The sequence below is a fragment of the Crinia signifera genome, chromosome 4 (genome assembly GCF_055691185.1).
Source record: "Crinia signifera chromosome 4, ASM5569118v1, whole genome shotgun sequence".
Classification (NCBI taxonomy): Eukaryota; Metazoa; Chordata; class Amphibia; order Anura; family Myobatrachidae; genus Crinia; species Crinia signifera.
This window is the reverse complement of record NC_139220.1, coordinates 300,746,672-300,767,178: the sequence shown is the minus strand read 5'-3', so window position 1 is coordinate 300,767,178 and position 20,507 is coordinate 300,746,672. Positions and strand designations below refer to the sequence as shown.

The 20,507-nt window shown below is 37.8% G+C and overlaps 29 non-coding genes across 29 annotated transcripts; all 29 read left to right on the top strand.

The window, feature by feature from the left end:
- Positions 1–377: 377 nt before the first annotated feature.
- Positions 378–518, top strand: LOC146076641 (U4 spliceosomal RNA). The gene has a single exon (XR_014474040.1). It is a non-coding gene; the product is annotated as a U4 spliceosomal RNA (small nuclear RNA).
- A 537-nt stretch (positions 519–1,055) lies between these two features.
- Positions 1,056–1,196, top strand: LOC146076488 (U4 spliceosomal RNA). The gene has a single exon (XR_014473888.1). It is a non-coding gene; the product is annotated as a U4 spliceosomal RNA (small nuclear RNA).
- A 537-nt stretch (positions 1,197–1,733) lies between these two features.
- On the top strand, positions 1,734–1,874 carry LOC146076472 (U4 spliceosomal RNA). Its single transcript, XR_014473872.1, has one exon. It is a non-coding gene; the product is annotated as a U4 spliceosomal RNA (small nuclear RNA).
- Positions 1,875–2,411: 537 nt separating this feature from the next.
- On the top strand, positions 2,412–2,552 carry LOC146076358 (U4 spliceosomal RNA). Its single transcript, XR_014473759.1, has one exon. It is a non-coding gene; the product is annotated as a U4 spliceosomal RNA (small nuclear RNA).
- Positions 2,553–3,089: 537 nt separating this feature from the next.
- On the top strand, positions 3,090–3,230 carry LOC146076651 (U4 spliceosomal RNA). The gene has a single exon (XR_014474050.1). It is a non-coding gene; the product is annotated as a U4 spliceosomal RNA (small nuclear RNA).
- Positions 3,231–3,767: 537 nt separating this feature from the next.
- LOC146076471 (U4 spliceosomal RNA) lies at positions 3,768–3,908 on the top strand. Its single transcript, XR_014473871.1, has one exon. It is a non-coding gene; the product is annotated as a U4 spliceosomal RNA (small nuclear RNA).
- A 537-nt stretch (positions 3,909–4,445) lies between these two features.
- LOC146076470 (U4 spliceosomal RNA) lies at positions 4,446–4,586 on the top strand. Its single transcript, XR_014473870.1, has one exon. It is a non-coding gene; the product is annotated as a U4 spliceosomal RNA (small nuclear RNA).
- Positions 4,587–5,123: 537 nt separating this feature from the next.
- Positions 5,124–5,264, top strand: LOC146076370 (U4 spliceosomal RNA). The gene has a single exon (XR_014473771.1). It is a non-coding gene; the product is annotated as a U4 spliceosomal RNA (small nuclear RNA).
- Positions 5,265–5,918: 654 nt separating this feature from the next.
- On the top strand, positions 5,919–6,061 carry LOC146076795 (U4 spliceosomal RNA). The gene has a single exon (XR_014474195.1). It is a non-coding gene; the product is annotated as a U4 spliceosomal RNA (small nuclear RNA).
- Positions 6,062–6,598: 537 nt separating this feature from the next.
- LOC146076557 (U4 spliceosomal RNA) lies at positions 6,599–6,739 on the top strand. Its single transcript, XR_014473957.1, has one exon. It is a non-coding gene; the product is annotated as a U4 spliceosomal RNA (small nuclear RNA).
- Positions 6,740–7,393: 654 nt separating this feature from the next.
- Positions 7,394–7,534, top strand: LOC146076469 (U4 spliceosomal RNA). The gene has a single exon (XR_014473869.1). It is a non-coding gene; the product is annotated as a U4 spliceosomal RNA (small nuclear RNA).
- Positions 7,535–8,072: 538 nt separating this feature from the next.
- On the top strand, positions 8,073–8,213 carry LOC146076468 (U4 spliceosomal RNA). The gene has a single exon (XR_014473868.1). It is a non-coding gene; the product is annotated as a U4 spliceosomal RNA (small nuclear RNA).
- A 537-nt stretch (positions 8,214–8,750) lies between these two features.
- On the top strand, positions 8,751–8,891 carry LOC146076562 (U4 spliceosomal RNA). Its single transcript, XR_014473962.1, has one exon. It is a non-coding gene; the product is annotated as a U4 spliceosomal RNA (small nuclear RNA).
- Positions 8,892–9,420: 529 nt separating this feature from the next.
- On the top strand, positions 9,421–9,561 carry LOC146076467 (U4 spliceosomal RNA). The gene has a single exon (XR_014473867.1). It is a non-coding gene; the product is annotated as a U4 spliceosomal RNA (small nuclear RNA).
- Positions 9,562–10,098: 537 nt separating this feature from the next.
- On the top strand, positions 10,099–10,239 carry LOC146076466 (U4 spliceosomal RNA). The gene has a single exon (XR_014473866.1). It is a non-coding gene; the product is annotated as a U4 spliceosomal RNA (small nuclear RNA).
- Positions 10,240–10,776: 537 nt separating this feature from the next.
- LOC146076368 (U4 spliceosomal RNA) lies at positions 10,777–10,917 on the top strand. Its single transcript, XR_014473769.1, has one exon. It is a non-coding gene; the product is annotated as a U4 spliceosomal RNA (small nuclear RNA).
- A 537-nt stretch (positions 10,918–11,454) lies between these two features.
- Positions 11,455–11,595, top strand: LOC146076570 (U4 spliceosomal RNA). The gene has a single exon (XR_014473970.1). It is a non-coding gene; the product is annotated as a U4 spliceosomal RNA (small nuclear RNA).
- A 654-nt stretch (positions 11,596–12,249) lies between these two features.
- On the top strand, positions 12,250–12,392 carry LOC146076789 (U4 spliceosomal RNA). Its single transcript, XR_014474189.1, has one exon. It is a non-coding gene; the product is annotated as a U4 spliceosomal RNA (small nuclear RNA).
- A 537-nt stretch (positions 12,393–12,929) lies between these two features.
- Positions 12,930–13,070, top strand: LOC146076556 (U4 spliceosomal RNA). The gene has a single exon (XR_014473956.1). It is a non-coding gene; the product is annotated as a U4 spliceosomal RNA (small nuclear RNA).
- Positions 13,071–13,724: 654 nt separating this feature from the next.
- On the top strand, positions 13,725–13,865 carry LOC146076569 (U4 spliceosomal RNA). Its single transcript, XR_014473969.1, has one exon. It is a non-coding gene; the product is annotated as a U4 spliceosomal RNA (small nuclear RNA).
- Positions 13,866–14,519: 654 nt separating this feature from the next.
- LOC146076787 (U4 spliceosomal RNA) lies at positions 14,520–14,662 on the top strand. The gene has a single exon (XR_014474187.1). It is a non-coding gene; the product is annotated as a U4 spliceosomal RNA (small nuclear RNA).
- Positions 14,663–15,199: 537 nt separating this feature from the next.
- Positions 15,200–15,340, top strand: LOC146076555 (U4 spliceosomal RNA). Its single transcript, XR_014473955.1, has one exon. It is a non-coding gene; the product is annotated as a U4 spliceosomal RNA (small nuclear RNA).
- Positions 15,341–15,994: 654 nt separating this feature from the next.
- Positions 15,995–16,135, top strand: LOC146076720 (U4 spliceosomal RNA). The gene has a single exon (XR_014474118.1). It is a non-coding gene; the product is annotated as a U4 spliceosomal RNA (small nuclear RNA).
- Positions 16,136–16,665: 530 nt separating this feature from the next.
- Positions 16,666–16,806, top strand: LOC146076465 (U4 spliceosomal RNA). The gene has a single exon (XR_014473865.1). It is a non-coding gene; the product is annotated as a U4 spliceosomal RNA (small nuclear RNA).
- A 537-nt stretch (positions 16,807–17,343) lies between these two features.
- On the top strand, positions 17,344–17,484 carry LOC146076517 (U4 spliceosomal RNA). Its single transcript, XR_014473917.1, has one exon. It is a non-coding gene; the product is annotated as a U4 spliceosomal RNA (small nuclear RNA).
- Positions 17,485–18,021: 537 nt separating this feature from the next.
- On the top strand, positions 18,022–18,162 carry LOC146076367 (U4 spliceosomal RNA). The gene has a single exon (XR_014473768.1). It is a non-coding gene; the product is annotated as a U4 spliceosomal RNA (small nuclear RNA).
- A 537-nt stretch (positions 18,163–18,699) lies between these two features.
- LOC146076663 (U4 spliceosomal RNA) lies at positions 18,700–18,840 on the top strand. Its single transcript, XR_014474062.1, has one exon. It is a non-coding gene; the product is annotated as a U4 spliceosomal RNA (small nuclear RNA).
- Positions 18,841–19,494: 654 nt separating this feature from the next.
- On the top strand, positions 19,495–19,637 carry LOC146076786 (U4 spliceosomal RNA). The gene has a single exon (XR_014474186.1). It is a non-coding gene; the product is annotated as a U4 spliceosomal RNA (small nuclear RNA).
- A 537-nt stretch (positions 19,638–20,174) lies between these two features.
- On the top strand, positions 20,175–20,317 carry LOC146076791 (U4 spliceosomal RNA). Its single transcript, XR_014474191.1, has one exon. It is a non-coding gene; the product is annotated as a U4 spliceosomal RNA (small nuclear RNA).
- Positions 20,318–20,507: the final 190 nt, after the last annotated feature.

The window sequence follows — 20,507 nt, the reverse complement described above, 5'->3', positions numbered from 1 at the left end:
TCTTGCATCTTCTGTATATGAAAAACCACAATTACATCCGTGTCTTCCAGTTGCTGATTTTGAAGATTGATGTAGAGATTAGTGTTTTTATCTCTGTTTATCTGGAGATGTTCCAGAATTTTTGAATGCATTGTCATGCAAATTTGGGATAAATTCCTTACAATTTTTGCTACCAGAGTGTGAGATATGAAAAAGCACTTGGGAACAGAAAATACAATTTCCTTGAAGTCATCACCCAGGAAGGTTTTGCCAGGTCTTGGACTCATTAGCATATACATTCCCATAATCCACTGCTCCTAGCCAGAGACTGTTTGTCTAGCCATGGTTGTAATGAGTTCTCTGTTGCACATGCTGATTGCTCCAGCCAAGCACCTATCAACTTTGCGCAGTAGCATTATCATAGCTTATGAGGTCAAACCGAGGCGTGATTATTGCTAGTTGAAAACTTTACCCAATACCCCGCCATGATGACTTGCAATATAGTCAGCATTGGCAATTTTTGCTAGTCTCCCAGGAGACTATAAGATTTTGTAAAGGAAAGATGTGTTGGAGTTAGTCTATTTTCTTGAATCTTCTGTATGTGAAAAACCACAATTGACTGTGTCTTCCAGTTGCTGATTTTGAAGATTGGTTTAGAGATTAGTGTTTTTAATAAGACGTGTTGGAGTTAGTCTATTTTCTTGCATCTTCTGTATATGAAAAACCACAAATACATCCGTGTCTTCCAGTTGCTGATTTTGAAGATTGATGTAGAGATTAGTGTTTTTATCTCTGTTTATCTGGAGATGTTCCAGAATTTTTGAATGCATTGTCATGCAAATTGGAGATAAATTCCTTACAATTTTTGCTACCAGAGTGTGAGATATGAAAAAGCACTTGGGAACAGAAAATACAATTTCCTTGAAGTCATCACCCAGGAAGGTTTTGCCAGGTCTTGGACTCATTAGCATTTACATTCCCATAATCCACTGCTCCTAGCCAGAGACTGTTTGTCTAGCCATGGTTGTAATGAGTTCTCTGTTGCACATGCTAATTGCTCCAGCCAAGCACCTATCAACGTTGCGCAGTGGCATTATCATAGCTAATGAGGTCAAACCGAGGCGTGATTATTGCTAGTTGAAAACTTTACCCAATACCCCGCCATGATGACTTGCAATATAGTCAGCATTGGCAATTTTTGCTAGTCTCCCAGGAGACTATAAGATTTTGTAAAGGAAAGATGTGTTGGAGTTAGTCTATTTTCTTGAATCTTCTGTATGTGAAAAACCACAATTGACTGTGTCTTCCAGTTGCTGATTTTGAAGATTGGTTTAGAGATTAGTGTTTTTAATAAGATGTGTTGGAGTTAGTCTATTTTCTTGCATCTTCTGTATATGAAAAACCACAATTACATCCGTGTCTTCCAGTTGCTGATTTTGAAGATTGATGTAGAGATTAGTGTTTTTATCTCTGTTTATCTGGAGATGTTCCAGAATTTTTGAATGCATTGTCATGCAAATTTGGGATAAATTCCTTACAATTTTTGCTACCAGAGTGTGAGATATGAAAAAGCACTTGGGAACAGAAAATACAATTTCCTTGAAGTCATCACCCAGGAAGGTTTTGCCAGGTCTTGGACTCATTAGCATATACATTCCCATAATCCACTGCTGCTAGCCAGAGACTGTTTGTCTAGCCATGGTTGTAATGAGTTCTCTGTTGCACATGCTGATTGCTCCAGCCAAGCACCTATCAACTTTGCGCAGTGGCATTATCATAGCTTATGAGGTCAAACCGAGGCGTGATTATTGCTAGTTGAAAACTTTACCCAATACCCCGCCATGATGACTTGCAATATAGTCAGCATTGGCAATTTTTGCTAGTCTCCCAGGAGACTATAAGATTTTGTAAAGGAAAGATGTGTTGGAGTTAGTCTATTTTTTTGAATCTTCTGTATGTGAAAAACCACAATTGACTGTGTCTTCCAGTTGCTGATTTTGAAGATTGGTTTAGAGATTAGTGTTTTGAATAAGACATGTTGGAGTTAGTCTATTTTCTTGCATCTTCTGTATATGAAAAACCACAATTACATCCGTGTCTTCCAGTTGCTGATTTTGAAGATTGATGTAGAGATTAGTGTTTTTATCTCTGTTTATCTGGAGATGTTCCAGAATTTTTGAATGCATTGTCATGCAAATTGGAGATAAATTCCTTACAATTTTTGCTACCAGAGTGTGAGATATGAAAAAGCACTTGGGAACAGAAAATACAATTTCCTTGAAGTCATCACCCAGGAAGGTTTTGCCAGGTCTTGGACTCATTAGCATTTACATTCCCATAATCCACTGCTCCTAGCCAGAGACTGTTTGTCTAGCCATGGTTGTAATGAGTTCTCTGTTGCACATGCTAATTGCTCCAGCCAAGCACCTATCAACTTTGCGCAGTGGCATTATCATAGCTAATGAGGTCAAACCGAGGCGTGATTATTGCTAGTTGAAAACTTTACCCAATACCCCGCCATGATGACTTGCAATATAGTCAGCATTGGCAATTTTTGCTAGTCTCCCAGGAGACTATAAGATTTTGTAAAGGAAAGATGTGTTGGAGTTAGTCTATTTTCTTGAATCTTCTGTATGTGAAAAACCACAATTGACTGTGTCTTCCAGTTGCTGATTTTGAAGATTGGTTTAGAGATTAGTGTTTTTAATAAGACGTGTTGGAGTTAGTCTATTTTCTTGCATCTTCTGTATATGAAAAAACGCAGTTACATCCGTGTCTTCCAGTTGCTGATTTTGAAGATTGATGTAGAGATTAGTGTTTTTATCTCTGTTTATCTGGAGATGTTCCAGAATTTTTGAATGCATTGTCATGCAAATTTGGGATAAATTCCTTACAATTTTTGCTACCAGAGTGTGAGATATGAAAAAGCACTTGGGAACAGAAAATACAATTTCCTTGAAGTCATCACCCAGGAAGGTTTTGCCAGGTCTTGGACTCATTAGCATATACATTCCCATAATCCACTGCTCCTAGCCAGAGACTGTTTGTCTAGCCATGGTTGTAATGAGTTCTCTGTTGCACATGCTGATTGCTCCAGCCAAGCACCTATCAACTTTGCGCAGTGGCATTATCATAGCTTATGAGGTCAAACCGAGGCGTGATTATTGTTAGTTGAAAACTTTACCCAATACCCCGCCATGATGACTTGCAATATAGTCAGCATTGGCAATTTTTGCTAGTCTCCCAGGAGACTATAAGATTTTGTAAAGGAAAGATGTGTTGGAGTTAGTCTATTTTCTTGAATCTTCTGTATGTGAAAAACCACAATTGACTGTGTCTTCCAGTTGCTGATTTTGAAGATTGGTTTAGAGATTAGTGTTTTTAATAAGACGTGTTGGAGTTAGTCTATTTTCTTGCATCTTCTGTATATGAAAAACCACAATTACATCCGTGTCTTCCAGTTGCTGATTTTGAAGATTGATGTAGAGATTAGTGTTTTTATCTCTGTTTATCTGGAGATGTTCCAGAATTTTTGAATGCATTGTCATGCAAATTGGAGATAAATTCCTTACAATTTTTGCTACCAGAGTGTGAGATATGAAAAAGCACTTGGGAACAGAAAATACAATTTCCTTGAAGTCATCACCCAGGAAGGTTTTGCCAGGTCTTGGACTCATTAGCATATACATTCCCATAATCCACTGCTCCTAGCCAGAGACTGTTTGTCTAGCCATGGTTGTAATGAGTTCTCTGTTGCACATGCTGATTGCTCCAGCCAAGCACCTATCAACTTTGCGCAGTGGCATTATCATAGCTTATGAGGTCAAACCGAGGCGTGATTATTGCTAGTTGAAAACTTTACCCAATACCCCGCCATGATGACTTGCAATATAGTCAGCATTGGCAATTTTTGCTAGTCTCCCAGGAGACTATAAGATTTTGTAAAGGAAAGATGTGTTGGAGTTAGTCTATTTTCTTGAATCTTCTGTATGTGAAAAACCACAATTGACTGTGTCTTCCAGTTGCTGATTTTGAAGATTGGTTTAGAGATTAGTGTTTTTAATAAGACGTGTTGGAGTTAGTCTATTTTCTTGCATCTTCTGTATATGAAAAAACGCAGTTACATCCGTGTCTTCCAGTTGCTGATTTTGAAGATTGATGTAGAGATTAGTGTTTTTATCTCTGTTTATCTGGAGATGTTCCAGAATTTTTGAATGCATTGTCATGCAAATTGGAGATAAATTCCTTACAATTTTTGCTAACAGAGTGTGAGATATGAAAAAGCACTTGGGAACAGAAAATACAATTTCCTTGAAGTCATCACCCAGGAAGGTTTTGCCAGGTCTTGGACTCATTAGCATATACATTCCCATAAACCACTGCTCCTAGCCAGAGACTGTTTGTCTAGCCATGGTTGTAATGAGTTCTCTGTTGCACATGCTGATTGCTCCAGCCAAGCACCTATCAACTTTGCGCAGTGGCATTATCATAGCTTATGAGGTCAAACCGAGGCGTGATTATTGCTAGTTGAAAACTTTACCCAATACCCCGCCATGATGACTTGCAATATAGTCAGCATTGGCAATTTTTGCTAGTCTCCCAGGAGACTATAAGATTTTGTAAAGGAAAGATGTGTTGGAGTTAGTCTATTTTCTTGAATCTTCTGTATGTGAAAAACCACAATTGACTGTGTCTTCCAGTTGCTGATTTTGAAGATTGGTTTAGAGATTAGTGTTTTTAATAAGACGTGTTGGAGTTAGTCTATTTTCTTGCATCTTCTGTATATGAAAAAACGCAATTACATCCGTGTCTTCCAGTTGCTGATTTTGAAGATTGATGTAGAGATTAGTGTTTTTATCTCTGTTTATCTGGAGATGTTCCAGAATTTTTGAATGCATTGTCATGCAAATTGGAGATAAATTCCTTACAATTTTTGCTACCAGAGTGTGAGATATGAAAAAGCACTTGGGAACAGAAAATACAATTTCCTTGAAGTCATCACCCAGGAAGGTTTTGCCAGGTCTTGGACTCATTAGCATATACATTCCCATAATCCACTGCTCCTAGCCAGAGACTGTTTGTCTAGCCATGGTTGTAATGAGTTCTCTGTTGCACATGCTGATTGCTCCAGCCAAGCACCTATCAACTTTGCGCAGTGGCATTATCATAGCTTATGAGGTCAAACCGAGGCGTGATTATTGCTAGTTGAAAACTTTTCCCAATACCCCGCCATGATGACTTGCAATATAGTCAGCATTGGCAATTTTTGCTAGTCTCCCAGGAGACTATAAGATTTTGTAAAGGAAAGATGTGTTGGAGTTAGTCTATTTTCTTGAATCTTCTGTATGTGAAAAACCACAATTGACTGTGTCTTCCAGTTGCTGATTTTGAAGATTGGTTTAGAGATTAGTGTTTTTAATAAGACGTGTTGGAGTTAGTCTATTTTCTTGCATCTTCTGTATATGAAAAACCACAATTACATCCGTGTCTTCCAGTTGCTGATTTTGAAGATTGATGTAGAGATTAGTGTTTTTAATAAGACGTGTTGGAGTTAGTCTATTTTCTTGCATCTTCTGTATATGAAAAACTACAATTACATCCGTGTCTTCCAGTTGCTGATTTTGAAGATTGATGTAGAGATTAGTGTTTTTATCTCTGTTTATCTGGAGATGTTCCAGAATTTTTGAATGCAGTGTCATGCAAATTGGAGATAAATTCCTTACAATTTTTGCTACCAGAGTGTGAGATATGAAAAAGCACTTGGGAACAGAAAATACAATTTCCTTGAAGTCATCACCCAGGAAGGTTTTGCCAGGTCTTGGACTCATTAGCATATACATTCCCATAATCCACTGCTCCTAGCCAGAGACTGTTTGTCTAGCCATGGTTGTAATGAGTTCTCTGTTGCACATGCTGATTGCTCCAGCCAAGCACCTATCAACTTTGCGCAGTGGCATTATCATAGCTTATGAGGTGTGATTATGAGGTGTGATTATTGCTAGTTGAAAACTTTACCCAATACCCCGCCATGATGACTTGCAATATAGTCAGCATTGGCAATTTTTGCTAGTCTCCCAGGAGACTATAAGATTTTGTAAAGAAAAGATGTGTTGGAGTTAGTCTATTTTGTTGAATCTTCTGTATGTGAAAAACCACAATTGACTGTGTCTTCCAGTTGCTGATTTTGAAGATTGGTTTAGAGATTAGTGTTTTTAATAAGATGTGTTGGAGTTAGTCTATTTTCTTGCATCTTCTGTATATGAAAAACCACAATTACATCTGTGTCTTCCAGTTGCTGATTTTGAAGATTGATGTAGAGATTAGTGTTTTTATCTCTGTTTATCTGGAGATGTTCCAGAATTTTTGAATGCATTGTCATGCAAATTGGAGATAAATTCCTTACAATTTTTGCTACCAGAGTGTGAGATATGAAAAAGCACTTGGGAACAGAAAATACAATTTCCTTGAAGTCATCACCCAGGAAGGTTTTGCCAGGTCTTGGACTCATTAGCATATACATTCCCATAATCCACTGCTCCTAGCCAGAGACTGTTTGTCTAGCCATGGTTGTAATGAGTTCTCTGTTGCACATGCTGATTGCTCCAGCCAAGCACCTATCAACTTTGCGCAGTGGCATTATCATAGCTTATGAGGTCAAACCGAGGCGTGATTATTGCTAGTTGAAAACTTTACCCAATACCCCGCCATGATGATTTGCAATATAGTCAGCATTGGCAATTTTTGCTAGTCTCCCAGGAGACTATAAGATTTTGTAAAGGAAAGATGTGTTGGAGTTAGTCTATTTTTTTGAATCTTCTGTATGTGAAAAACCACAATTGACTGTGTCTTCCAGTTGCTGATTTTGAAGATTGGTTTAGAGATTAGTGTTTTGAATAAGACGTGTTGGAGTTAGTCTATTTTCTTGCATCTTCTGTATATGAAAAACCACAATTACATCCGTATCTTCCAGTTGCTGATTTTGAAGATTGATGTAGAGATTAGTGTTTTTAATAAGACGTGTTGGAGTTAGTCTATTTTCTTGCATCTTCTGTATATGAAAAACCACAATTACATCCGTGTCTTCCAGTTGCTGATTTTGAAGATTGATGTAGAGATTAGTGTTTTTATCTCTGTTTATCTGGAGATGTTCCAGAATTTTTGAATGCATTGTCATGCAAATTTGGGATAAATTCCTTTTAATTTTTGCTACCAGAGTGTGAGATATGAAAAAGCACTTGGGAACAGAAAATACAATTTCCTTGAAGTCATCACCCAGGAAGGTTTTGCCAGGTCTTGGACTCATTAGCATATACATTCCCATAATCCACTGCTCCTAGCCAGAGACTGTTTGTCTAGCCATGGTTGTAATGAGTTCTCTGTTGCACATGCTGATTGCTCCAGCCAAGCACCTATCAACTTTGCGCAGTGGCATTATCATAGCTTATGAGGTCAAACCGAGGCGTGATTATTGCTAGTTGAAAACTTTACCCAATACCCCGCCATGATGACTTGCAATATAGTCAGCATTGGCAATTTTTGCTAGTCTCCCAGGAGACTATAAGATTTTGTAAAGGAAAGATGTGTTGGAGTTAGTCTATTTTCTTGAATCTTCTGTATGTGAAAAACCACAATTGACTGTGTCTTCCAGTTGCTGATTTTGAAGATTGGTTTAGAGATTAGTGTTTTTAATAAGACGTGTTGGAGTTAGTCTATTTTCTTGCATCTTCTGTATATGAAAAACCACAATTACATCCGTGTCTTCCAGTTGCTGATTTTGAAGATTGATGTAGAGATTAGTGTTTTTTATCTCTGTTTATCTGGAGATGTTCCAGAATTTTTGAATGCATTGTCATGCAAATTGGAGATAAATTCCTTACAATTTTTGCTACCAGAGTGGGAGATATGAAAAAGCACTTGGGAACAGAAAATACAATTTCCTTGAAGTCATCACCCAGGAAGGTTTTGCCAGGTCTTGGACTCATTAGCATATACATTCCCATAATCCACTGCTCCTAGCCAGAGACTGTTTGTCTAGCCATGGTTGTAATGAGTTCTCTGTTGCACATGCTGATTGCTCCAGCCAAGCACCTGTCAACTTTGCGCAGTGGCATTATCATAGCTTATGAGGTCAAACCGAGGCGTGATTATTGCTAGTTGAAAACTTTACCCAATACCCCGCCATGATGACTTGCAATATAGTCAGCATTGGCAATTTTTGCTAGTCTCCCAGGAGACTATAAGATTTTGTAAAGGAAAGATGTGTTGGAGTTAGTCTATTTTTTTGAATCTTCTGTATGTGAAAAACCACAATTGACTGTGTCTTCTAGTTGCTGATTTTGAAGATTGGTTTAGAGATTAGTGTTTTGAATAAGACGTGTTGGAGTTAGTCTATTTTCTTGCATCTTCTGTATATGAAAAACCACAATTACATCCGTGTCTTCCAGTTGCTGATTTTGAAGATTGATGTAGAGATTAGTGTTTTTATCTCTGTTTATCTGGAGATGTTCCAGAATTTTTGAATGCATTGTCATGCAAATTTGGGATAAATTCCTTACAATTTTTGCTACCAGAGTGTGAGATATGAAAAAGCATTTGGGAACAGAAAATACAATTTCCTTGAAGTCATCACCCAGGAAGGTTTTGCCAGGTCTTGGACTCATTAGCATATACATTCCCATAATCCACTGCTCCTAGCCAGAGACTGTTTGTCTAGCCATGGTTGTAATGAGTTCTCTGTTGCACATGCTGATTGCTCCAGCCAAGCACCTATCAACTTTGCGCAGTGGCATTATCATAGCTTATGAGGTCAAACCGAGGCGTGATTATTGCTAGTTGAAAACTTTACCCAATACCCCGCTATGATGACTTGCAATATAGTCAGCATTGGCAATTTTTGCTAGTCTCCCAGGAGACTATAAGATTTTGTAAAGGAAAGATGTGTTGGAGTTAGTCTATTTTCCGAATCTTCTGTATGTGAAAAACCACAATTGACTGTGTCTTCCAGTTGCTGATTTTGAAGATTGGTTTAGAGATTAGTGTTTTTAATAAGACGTGTTGGAGTTAGTCTATTTTCTTGCATCTTCTGTATATGAAAAACCACAATTACATCCGTGTCTTCCAGTTGCTGATTTTGAAGATTGATGTAGAGATTAGTGTTTTTATCTCTGTTTATCTGGAGATGTTCCAGAATTTTTGAATGCATTGTCATGCAAATTGGAGATAAATTCCTTACAATTTTTGCTACCAGAGTGTGAGATATGAAAAAGCACTTGGGAACAGAAAATACAATTTCCTTGAAGTCAGGAAGGTTTTGCCAGGTCTTGGACTCATTAGCATATACATTCCCATAATCCACTGCTCCTAGCCAGAGACTGTTTGTCTAGCCATGGTTGTAATGAGTTCTCTGTTGCACATGCTGATTGCTCCAGCCAAGCACCTATCAACTTTGCGCAGTGGCATTATCATAGCTTATGAGGTCAAACCGAGGCGTGATTATTGCTAGTTGAAAACTTTACCCAATACCCCGCCATGATGACTTGCAATATAGTCAGCATTGGCAATTTTTGCTAGTCTCCCAGGAGACTAAAAGATTTTGTAAAGGAAAGATGTGTTGGAGTTAGTCTATTTTCTTGAATCTTCTGTATGTGAAAAACCACAATTGACTGTGTCTTCCAGTTGCTGATTTTGAAGATTGGTTTAGAGATTAGTGTTTTTAATAAGACGTGTTGGAGTTAGTCTATTTTCTTGCATCTTCTGTATATGAAAAAACGCAGTTACATCCGTGTCTTCCAGTTGCTGATTTTGAAGATTGATGTAGAGATTAGTGTTTTTATCTCTGTTTATCTGGAGATGTTCCAGAATTTTTGAATGCATTGTCATGCAAATTGGAGATAAATTCCTTACAATTTTTGCTACCAGAGTGTGAGATATGAAAAAGCACTTGGGAACAGAAAATACAATTTCCTTGAAGTCATCACCCAGGAAGGTTTTGCCAGGTCTTGGACTCATTAGCATATACATTCCCATAAACCACTGCTCCTAGCCAGAGACTGTTTGTCTAGCCATGGTTGTAATGAGTTCTCTGTTGCACATGCTGATTGCTCCAGCCAAGCACCTATCAACTTTGCGCAGTGGCATTATCATAGCTTATGAGGTCAAACCGAGGCGTGATTATTGCTAGTTGAAAACTTTACCCAATACCCCGCCATGATGACTTGCAATATAGTCAGCATTGGCAATTTTTGCTAGTCTCCCAGGAGACTATAAGATTTTGTAAAGGAAAGATGTGTTGGAGTTAGTCTATTTTCTTGAATCTTCTGTATGTGAAAAACCACAATTGACTGTGTCTTCCAGTTGCTGATTTTGAAGATTGGTTTAGAGATTAGTGTTTTTAATAAGACGTGTTGGAGTTAGTCTATTTTCTTGCATCTTCTGTATATGAAAAAACGCAATTACATCCGTGTCTTCCAGTTGCTGATTTTGAAGATTGATGTAGAGATTAGTGTTTTTATCTCTGTTTATCTGGAGATGTTCCAGAATTTTTGAATGCATTGTCATGCAAATTGGAGATAAATTCCTTACAATTTTTGCTACCAGAGTGTGAGATATGAAAAAGCACTTGGGAACAGAAAATACAATTTCCTTGAAGTCATCACCCAGGAAGGTTTTGCCAGGTCTTGGACTCATTAGCATATACATTCCCATAATCCACTGCTCCTAGCCAGAGACTGTTTGTCTAGCCATGGTTGTAATGAGTTCTCTGTTGCACATGCTGATTGCTCCAGCCAAGCACCTATCAACTTTGCGCAGTGGCATTATCATAGCTTATGAGGTCAAACCGAGGCGTGATTATTGCTAGTTGAAAACTTTTCCCAATACCCCGCCATGATGACTTGCAATATAGTCAGCATTGGCAATTTTTGCTAGTCTCCCAGGAGACTATAAGATTTTGTAAAGGAAAGATGTGTTGGAGTAAGTCTATTTTCTTGAATCTTCTGTATGTGAAAAACCACAATTGACTGTGTCTTCCAGTTGCTGATTTTGAAGATTGGTTTAGAGATTAGTGTTTTTAATAAGATGTGTTGGAGTTAGTCTATTTTCTTGCATCTTCTGTATATGAAAAACCACAATTACATCCGTGTCTTCCAGTTGCTGATTTTGAAGATTGATGTAGAGATTAGTGTTTTTATCTCTGTTTATCTGGAGATGTTCCAGAATTTTTTAATGCATTGTCATGCAAATTTGGGATAAATTCCTTACAATTTTTGCTACCAGAGTGTGAGATATGAAAAAGCACTTGGGAACAGAAAATACAATTTCCTTGAAGTCATCACCCAGGAAGGTTTTGCCAGGTCTTGGACTCATTAGCATATACATTCCCATAATCCACTGCTCCTAGCCAGAGACTGTTTGTCTAGCCATGGTTGTAATGAGTTCTCTGTAGCACATGCTGACTGCTCCAGCCAAGCACCTATCAACTTTGCGCAGTGGCATTATCATAGCTTATGAGGTCAAACCGAGGCGTGATTATTGCTAGTTGAAAACTTTACCCAATACCCTGCCATGATGACTTGCAATATAGTCAGCATTGGCAATTTTTGCTAGTCTCCCAGGAGACTATAAGATTTTGTAAAGGAAAGATGTGTTGGAGTTAGTCTATTTTCTTGAATCTTCTGTATGTGAAAAACCACAATTGACTGTGTCTTCCAGTTGCTGATTTTGAAGATTGGTTTAGAGATTAGTGTTTTTAATAAGACGTGTTGGAGTTAGTCTATTTTCTTGCATCTTCTGTATATGAAAAACCACAATTACATCCGTGTCTTCCAGTTGCTGATTTTGAAGATTGATGTAGAGATTAGTGTTTTTAATAAGACGTGTTGGAGTTAGTCTATTTTCTTGCATCTTCTGTATATGAAAAACTACAATTACATCCGTGTCTTCCAGTTGCTGATTTTGAAGATTGATGTAGAGATTAGTGTTTTTATCTCTGTTTATCTGGAGATGTTCCAGAATTTTTGAATGCATTGTCATGCAAATTGGAGATAAATTCCTTACAATTTTTGCTACCAGAGTGTGAGATATGAAAAATCACTTGGGAACAGAAAATACAATTTCCTTGAAGTCATCACCCAGGAAGGTTTTGCCAGGTCTTGGACTCATTAGCATATACATTCCCATAATCCACTGCTCCTAGCCAGAGACTGTTTGTCTAGCCATGGTTGTAATGAGTTCTCTGTTGCACATGCTGATTGCTCCAGCCAAGCACCTATCAACTTTGCGCAGTGGCATTATCATAGCTTATGAGGTGTGATTATGAGGCGTGATTATTGCTAGTTGAAAACTTTACCCAATACCCCGCCATGATGACTTGCAATATAGTCAGCATTGGCAATTTTTGCTAGTCTCCCAGGAGACTATAAGATTTTGTAAAGAAAAGATGTGTTGGAGTTAGTCTATTTTGTTGAATCTTCTGTATGTGAAAAACCACAATTGACTGTGTCTTCCAGTTGCTGATTTTGAAGATTGGTTTAGAGATTAGTGTTTTTAATAAGATGTGTTGGAGTTAGTCTATTTTCTTGCATCTTCTGTATATGAAAAACCACAATTACATCTGTGTCTTCCAGTTGCTGATTTTGAAGATTGATGTAGAGATTAGTGTTTTTATCTCTGTTTATCTGGAGATGTTCCAGAATTTTTGAATGCATTGTCATGCAAATTGGAGATAAATTCCTTACAATTTTTGCTACCAGAGTGTGAGATATGAAAAAGCACTTGGGAACAGAAAATACAATTTCCTTGAAGTCATCACCCAGGAAGGTTTTGCCAGGTCTTGGACTCATTAGCATATACATTCCCATAATCCACTGCTCCTAGCCAGAGACTGTTTGTCTAGCCATGGTTGTAATGAGTTCTCTGTTGCACATGCTGATTGCTCCAGCCAAGCACCTATCAACTTTGCGCAGTGGCATTATCATAGCTTATGAGGTCAAACCGAGGCGTGATTATTGCTAGTTGAAAACTTTACCCAATACCCCGCCATGATGATTTGCAATATAGTCAGCATTGGCAATTTTTGCTAGTCTCCCAGGAGACTATAAGATTTTGTAAAGGAAAGATGTGTTGGAGTTAGTCTATTTTTTTGAATCTTCTGTATGTGAAAAACCACAATTGACTGTGTCTTCCAGTTGCTGATTTTGAAGATTGGTTTAGAGATTAGTGTTTTGAATAAGACGTGTTGGAGTTAGTCTATTTTCTTGCATCTTCTGTATATGAAAAACCACAATTACATCCGTATCTTCCAGTTGCTGATTTTGAAGATTGATGTAGAGATTAGTGTTTTTAATAAGACGTGTTGGAGTTAGTCTATTTTCTTGCATCTTCTGTATATGAAAAACCACAATTACATCCGTGTCTTCCAGTTGCTGATTTTGAAGATTGATGTAGAGATTAGTGTTTTTATCTCTGTTTATCTGGAGATGTTCCAGAATTTTTGAATGCATTGTCATGCAAATTTGGGATAAATTCCTTACAATTTTTGCTACCAGAGTGTGAGATATGAAAAAGCACTTGGGAACAGAAAATACAATTTCCTTGAAGTCATCACCCAGGAAGGTTTTGCCAGGTCTTGGACTCATTAGCATATACATTCCCATAATCCACTGCTCCTAGCCAGAGACTGTTTGTCTAGCCATGGTTGTAATGAGTTCTCTGTAGCACATGCTGACTGCTCCAGCCAAGCACCTATCAACTTTGCGCAGTGGCATTATCATAGCTTATGAGGTCAAACCGAGGCGTGATTATTGCTAGTTGAAAACTTTACCCAATACCCTGCCATGATGACTTGCAATATAGTCAGCATTGGCAATTTTTGCTAGTCTCCCAGGAGACTATAAGATTTTGTAAAGGAAAGATGTGTTGGAGTTAGTCTATTTTCTTGAATCTTCTGTATGTGAAAAACCACAATTGACTGTGTCTTCCAGTTGCTGATTTTGAAGATTGGTTTAGAGATTAGTGTTTTTAATAAGACGTGTTGGAGTTAGTCTATTTTCTTGCATCTTCTGTATATGAAAAACCACAATTACATCCGTGTCTTCCAGTTGCTGATTTTGAAGATTGATGTAGAGATTAGTGTTTTTAATAAGACGTGTTGGAGTTAGTCTATTTTCTTGCATCTTCTGTATATGAAAAACTACAATTACATCCGTGTCTTCCAGTTGCTGATTTTGAAGATTGATGTAGAGATTAGTGTTTTTATCTCTGTTTATCTGGAGATGTTCCAGAATTTTTGAATGCATTGTCATGCAAATTGGAGATAAATTCCTTACAATTTTTGCTACCAGAGTGTGAGATATGAAAAAGCACTTGGGAACAGAAAATACAATTTCCTTGAAGTCATCACCCAGGAAGGTTTTGCCAGGTCTTGGACTCATTAGCATATACATTCCCATAATCCACTGCTCCTAGCCAGAGACTGTTTGTCTAGCCATGGTTGTAATGAGTTCTCTGTTGCACATGCTGATTGCTCCAGCCAAGCACCTATCAACTTTGCGCAGTGGCATTATCATAGCTTATGAGGTGTGATTATGAGGCGTGATTATTGCTAGTTGAAAACTTTACCCAATACCCCGCCATGATGACTTGCAATATAGTCAGCATTGGCAATTTTTGCTAGTCTCCCAGGAGACTATAAGATTTTGTAAAGAAAAGATGTGTTGGAGTTAGTCTATTTTGTTGAATCTTCTGTATGTGAAAAACCACAATTGACTGTGTCTTCCAGTTGCTGATTTTGAAGATTGGTTTAGAGATTAGTGTTTTTAATAAGATGTGTTGGAGTTAGTCTATTTTCTTGCATCTTCTGTATATGAAAAACCACAATTACATCTGTGTCTTCCAGTTGCTGATTTTGAAGATTGATGTAGAGATTAGTGTTTTTATCTCTGTTTATCTGGAGATGTTCCAGAATTTTTGAATGCATTGTCATGCAAATTGGAGATAAATTCCTTACAATTTTTGCTACCAGAGTGTGAGATATGAAAAAGCACTTGGGAACAGAAAATACAATTTCCTTGAAGTCATCACCCAGGAAGGTTTTGCCAGGTCTTGGACTCATTAGCATATACATTCCCATAATCCACTGCTCCTAGCCAGAGACTGTTTGTCTAGCCATGGTTGTAATGAGTTCTCTGTTGCACATGCTGATTGCTCCAGCCAAGCACCTATCAACTTTGCGCAGTGGCATTATCATAGCTTATGAGGTCAAACCGAGGCGTGATTATTGCTAGTTGAAAACTTTACCCAATACCCCGCCATGATGATTTGCAATATAGTCAGCATTGGCAATTTTTGCTAGTCTCCCAGGAGACTATAAGATTTTGTAAAGGAAAGATGTGTTGGAGTTAGTCTATTTTTTTGAATCTTCTGTATGTGAAAAACCACAATTGACTGTGTCTTCCAGTTGCTGATTTTGAAGATTGGTTTAGAGATTAGTGTTTTGAATAAGACGTGTTGGAGTTAGTCTATTTTCTTGCATCTTCTGTATATGAAAAACCACAATTACATCCGTATCTTCCAGTTGCTGATTTTGAAGATTGATGTAGAGATTAGTGTTTTTAATAAGACGTGTTGGAGTTAGTCTATTTTCTTGCATCTTCTGTATATGAAAAACCACAATTACATCCGTGTCTTCCAGTTGCTGATTTTGAAGATTGATGTAGAGATTAGTGTTTTTATCTCTGTTTATCTGGAGATGTTCCAGAATTTTTGAATGCATTGTCATGCAAATTTGGGATAAATTCCTTACAATTTTTGCTACCAGAGTGTGAGATATGAAAAAGCACTTGGGAACAGAAAATACAATTTCCTTGAAGTCATCACCCAGGAAGGTTTTGCCAGGTCTTGGACTCATTAGCATATACATTCCCATAATCCACTGCTCCTAGCCAGAGACTGTTTGTCTAGCCATGGTTGTAATGAGTTCTCTGTTGCACATGCTGATTGCTCCAGCCAAGCACCTATCAACTTTGCGCAGTGGCATTATCATAGCTTATGACGTCAAACCGAGGCGTGATTATTGCTAGTTGAAAACTTTACCCAATACCCCGCCATGATGACTTGCAATATAGTCAGCATTGGCAATTTTTGCTAGTCTCCCAGGAGACTATAAGATTTTGTAAAGGAAAGATGTGTTGGAGTTAGTCTATTTTCTTGAATCTTCTGTATGTGAAAAACCACAATTGACTGTGTCTTCCAGTTGCTGATTTTGAAGATTGGTTTAGAGATTAGTGTTTTTAATAAGACGTGTTGGAGTTAGTCTATTTTCTTGCATCTTCTGTATATGAAAAACCACAATTACATCCGTGTCTTCCAGTTGCTGATTTTGAAGATTGATGTAGAGATTAGTGTTTTTATCTCTGTTTATCTGGAGATGTTCCAGAATTTTTGAATGCATTGTCATGCAAATTGGAGATAAATTCCTTACAATTTTTGCTACCAGAGTGTGAGATATGAAAAAGCACTTGGGAACAGAAAATACAATTTCCTTGAAGTCAGGAAGGTTTTGCCAGGTCTTGGACTCATTAGCATATACATTCCCATAATCCACTGCTCCTAGCCAGAGACTGTTTGTCTAGCCATGGTTGTAATGAGTTCTCTGTTGCACATGCTGATTGCTCCAGCCAAGCACCTATCAACTTTGCGCAGTGGCATTATCATAGCTTATGAGGTCAAACCGAGGCGTGATTATTGCTAGTTGAAAACTTTACCCAATACCCCGCCATGATGACTTGCAATATAGTCAGCATTGGCAATTTTTGCTAGTCTCCCAGGAGACTATAAGATTTTGTAAAGGAAAGATGTGTTGGAGTTAGTCTATTTTCTTGAATCTTCTGTATGTGAAAAACCACAATTGACTGTGTCTTCCAGTTGCTGATTTTGAAGATTGGTTTAGAGATTAGTGTTTTTAATAAGACGTGTTGGAGTTAGTCTATTTTCTTGCATCTTCTGTATATGAAAAAACGCAGTTACATCCGTGTCTTCCAGTTGCTGATTTTGAAGATTGATGTAGAGATTAGTGTTTTTATCTCTGTTTATCTGGAGATGTTCCAGAATTTTTGAATGCATTGTCATGCAAATTGGAGATAAATTCCTTACAATTTTTGCTACCAGAGTGTGAGATATGAAAAAGCACTTGGGAACAGAAAATACAATTTCCTTGAAGTCATCACCCAGGAAGGTTTTGCCAGGTCTTGGACTCATTAGCATATACATTCCCATAAACCACTGCTCCTAGCCAGAGACTGTTTGTCTAGCCATGGTTGTAATGAGTTCTCTGTTGCACATGCTGATTGCTCCAGCCAAGCACCTATCAACTTTGCGCAGTGGCATTATCATAGCTTATGAGGTCAAACCGAGGCGTGATTATTGCTAGTTGAAAACTTTACCCAATACCCCGCCATGATGACTTGCAATATAGTCAGCGTTGGCAATTTTTGCTAGTCTCCCAGGAGACTATAAGATTTTGTAAAGGAAAGATGTGTTGGAGTTAGTCTATTTTCTTGAATCTTCTGTATGTGAAAAACCACAATTGACTGTGTCTTCCAGTTGCTGATTTTGAAGATTGGTTTAGAGATTAGTGTTTTTAATAAGACGTGTTGGAGTTAGTCTATTTTCTTGCATCTTCTGTATATGAAAAAACGCAATTACATCCGTGTCTTCCAGTTGCTGATTTTGAAGATTGATGTAGAGATTAGTGTTTTTATCTCTGTTTATCTGGAGATGTTCCAGAATTTTTGAATGCATTGTCATGGAAATTGGAGATAAATTCCTTACAATTTTTGCTACCAGAGTGTGAGATATGAAAAAGCACTTGGGAACAGAAAATACAATTTCCTTGAAGTCATCACCCAGGAAGGTTTTGCCAGGTCTTGGACTCATTAGCATATACATTCCCATAATCCACTGCTCCTAGCCAGAGACTGTTTGTCTAGCCATGGTTGTAATGAGTTCTCTGTTGCACATGCTGATTGCTCCAGCCAAGCACCTATCAACTTTGCGCAGTGGCATTATCATAGCTTATGAGGTCAAACCGAGGCGTGATTATTGCTAGTTGAAAACTTTTCCCAATACCCCGCCATGATGACTTGCAATATAGTCAGCATTGGCAATTTTTGCTAGTCTCCCAGGAGACTATAAGATTTTGTAAAGGAAAGATGTGTTGGAGTAAGTCTATTTTCTTGAATCTTCTGTATGTGAAAAACCACAATTGACTGTGTCTTCCAGTTGCTGATTTTGAAGATTGGTTTAGAGATTAGTGTTTTTAATAAGATGTGTTGGAGTTAGTCTATTTTCTTGCATCTTCTGTATATGAAAAACCACAATTACATCCGTGTCTTCCAGTTGCTGATTTTGAAGATTGATGTAGAGATTAGTGTTTTTATCTCTGTTTATCTGGAGATGTTCCAGAATTTTTTAATGCATTGTCATGCAAATTTGGGATAAATTCCTTACAATTTTTGCTACCAGAGTGTGAGATATGAAAAAGCACTTGGGAACAGAAAATACAATTTCCTTGAAGTCATCACCCAGGAAGGTTTTGCCAGGTCTTGGACTCATTAGCATATACATTCCCATAATCCACTGCTCCTAGCCAGAGACTGTTTGTCTAGCCATGGTTGTAATGAGTTCTCTGTAGCACATGCTGACTGCTCCAGCCAAGCACCTATCAACTTTGCGCAGTGGCATTATCATAGCTTATGAGGTCAAACCGAGGCGTGATTATTGCTAGTTGAAAACTTTACCCAATACCCTGCCATGATGATTTGCAATATAGTCAGCATTGGCAATTTTTGCTAGTCTCCCAGGAGACTATAAGATTTTGTAAAGGAAAGATGTGTTGGAGTTAGTCTATTTTCTTGAATCTTCTGTATGTGAAAAACCACAATTGACTGTGTCTTCCAGTTGCTGATTTTGAAGATTGGTTTAGAGATTAGTGTTTTTAATAAGACGTGTTGGAGTTAGTCTATTTTCTTGCATCTTCTGTATATGAAAAACCACAATTACATCCGTGTCTTCCAGTTGCTGATTTTGAAGATTGATGTAGAGATTAGTGTTTTTAATAAGACGTGTTGGAGTTAGTCTATTTTCTTGCATCTTCTGTATATGAAAAACCACAATTACATCCGTGTCTTCCAGTTGCTGATTTTGAAGATTGATGTAGAGATTAGTGTTTTTATCTCTGTTTATCTGGAGATGTTCCAGAATTTTTGAATGCATTGTCATGCAAATTGGAGATAAATTCCTTACAATTTTTGCTACCAGAGTGTGAGATATGAAAAAGCACTTGGGAACAGAAAATACAATTTCCTTGAAGTCATCACCCAGGAAGGTTTTGCCAGGTCTTGGACTCATTAGCATATACATTCCCATAATCCACTGCTCCTAGCCAGAGACTGTTTGTCTAGCCATGGTTGTAATGAGTTCTCTGTTGCACATGCTGATTGCTCCAGCCAAGCACCTATCAACTTTGCGCAGTGGCATTATCATAGCTTATGAGGTGTGATTATGAGGCGTGATTATTGCTAGTTGAAAACTTTACCCAATACCCCGCCATGATGACTTGCAATATAGTCAGCATTGGCAATTTTTGCTAGTCTCCCAGGAGACTATAAGATTTTGTAAAGGAAAGATGTGTTGGAGTTAGTCTATTTTCTTGAATCTTCTGTATGTGAAAAACCACAATTGACTGTGTCTTCCAGTTGCTGATTTTGAAGATTGGTTTAGAGATTAGTGTTTTGAATAAGACGTGTTGGAGTTAGTCTATTTTCTTGCATCTTCTGTATATGAAAAACCACAATTACATCCGTGTCTTCCAGTTGCTGATTTTGAAGATTGATGTAGAGATTAGTGTTTTTATCTCTGTTTATCTGGAGATGTTCCAGAATTTTTGAATGCATTGTCATGCAAATTTGGGATAAATTCCTTACAATTTTTGCTACCAGAGTGTGAGATATGAAAAAGCATTTGGGAACAGAAAATACAATTTCCTTGAAGTCATCACCCAGGAAGGTTTTGCCAGGTCTTGGACTCATTAGCATATACATTCCCATAATCCACTGCTCCTAGTCAGAGACTGTTTGTCTAGCCATGGTTGTAATGAGTTCTCTGTTGCACATGCTGATTGCTCCAGCCAAGCACCTATCAACTTTGCGCAGTGGCATTATCATAGCTTATGAGGTGTGATTATGAGGCGTGATTATTGCTAGTTGAAAACTTTACCCAATACCCCGCCATGATGACTTGCAATATAGTCAGCATTGGCAATTTTTGCGAGTCTCCCAGGAGACTATAAGATTTTGTAAAGAAAAGATGTGTTGGAGTTAGTCTATTTTCTTGAATCTTCTGTATGTGAAAAACCACAATTGACTGTGTCTTCCAGTTGCTGATTTTGAAGATTGGTTTAGAGATTAGTGTTTTTAATAAGATGTGTTGGAGTTAGTCTATTTTCTTGCATCTTCTGTATATGAAAAACCACA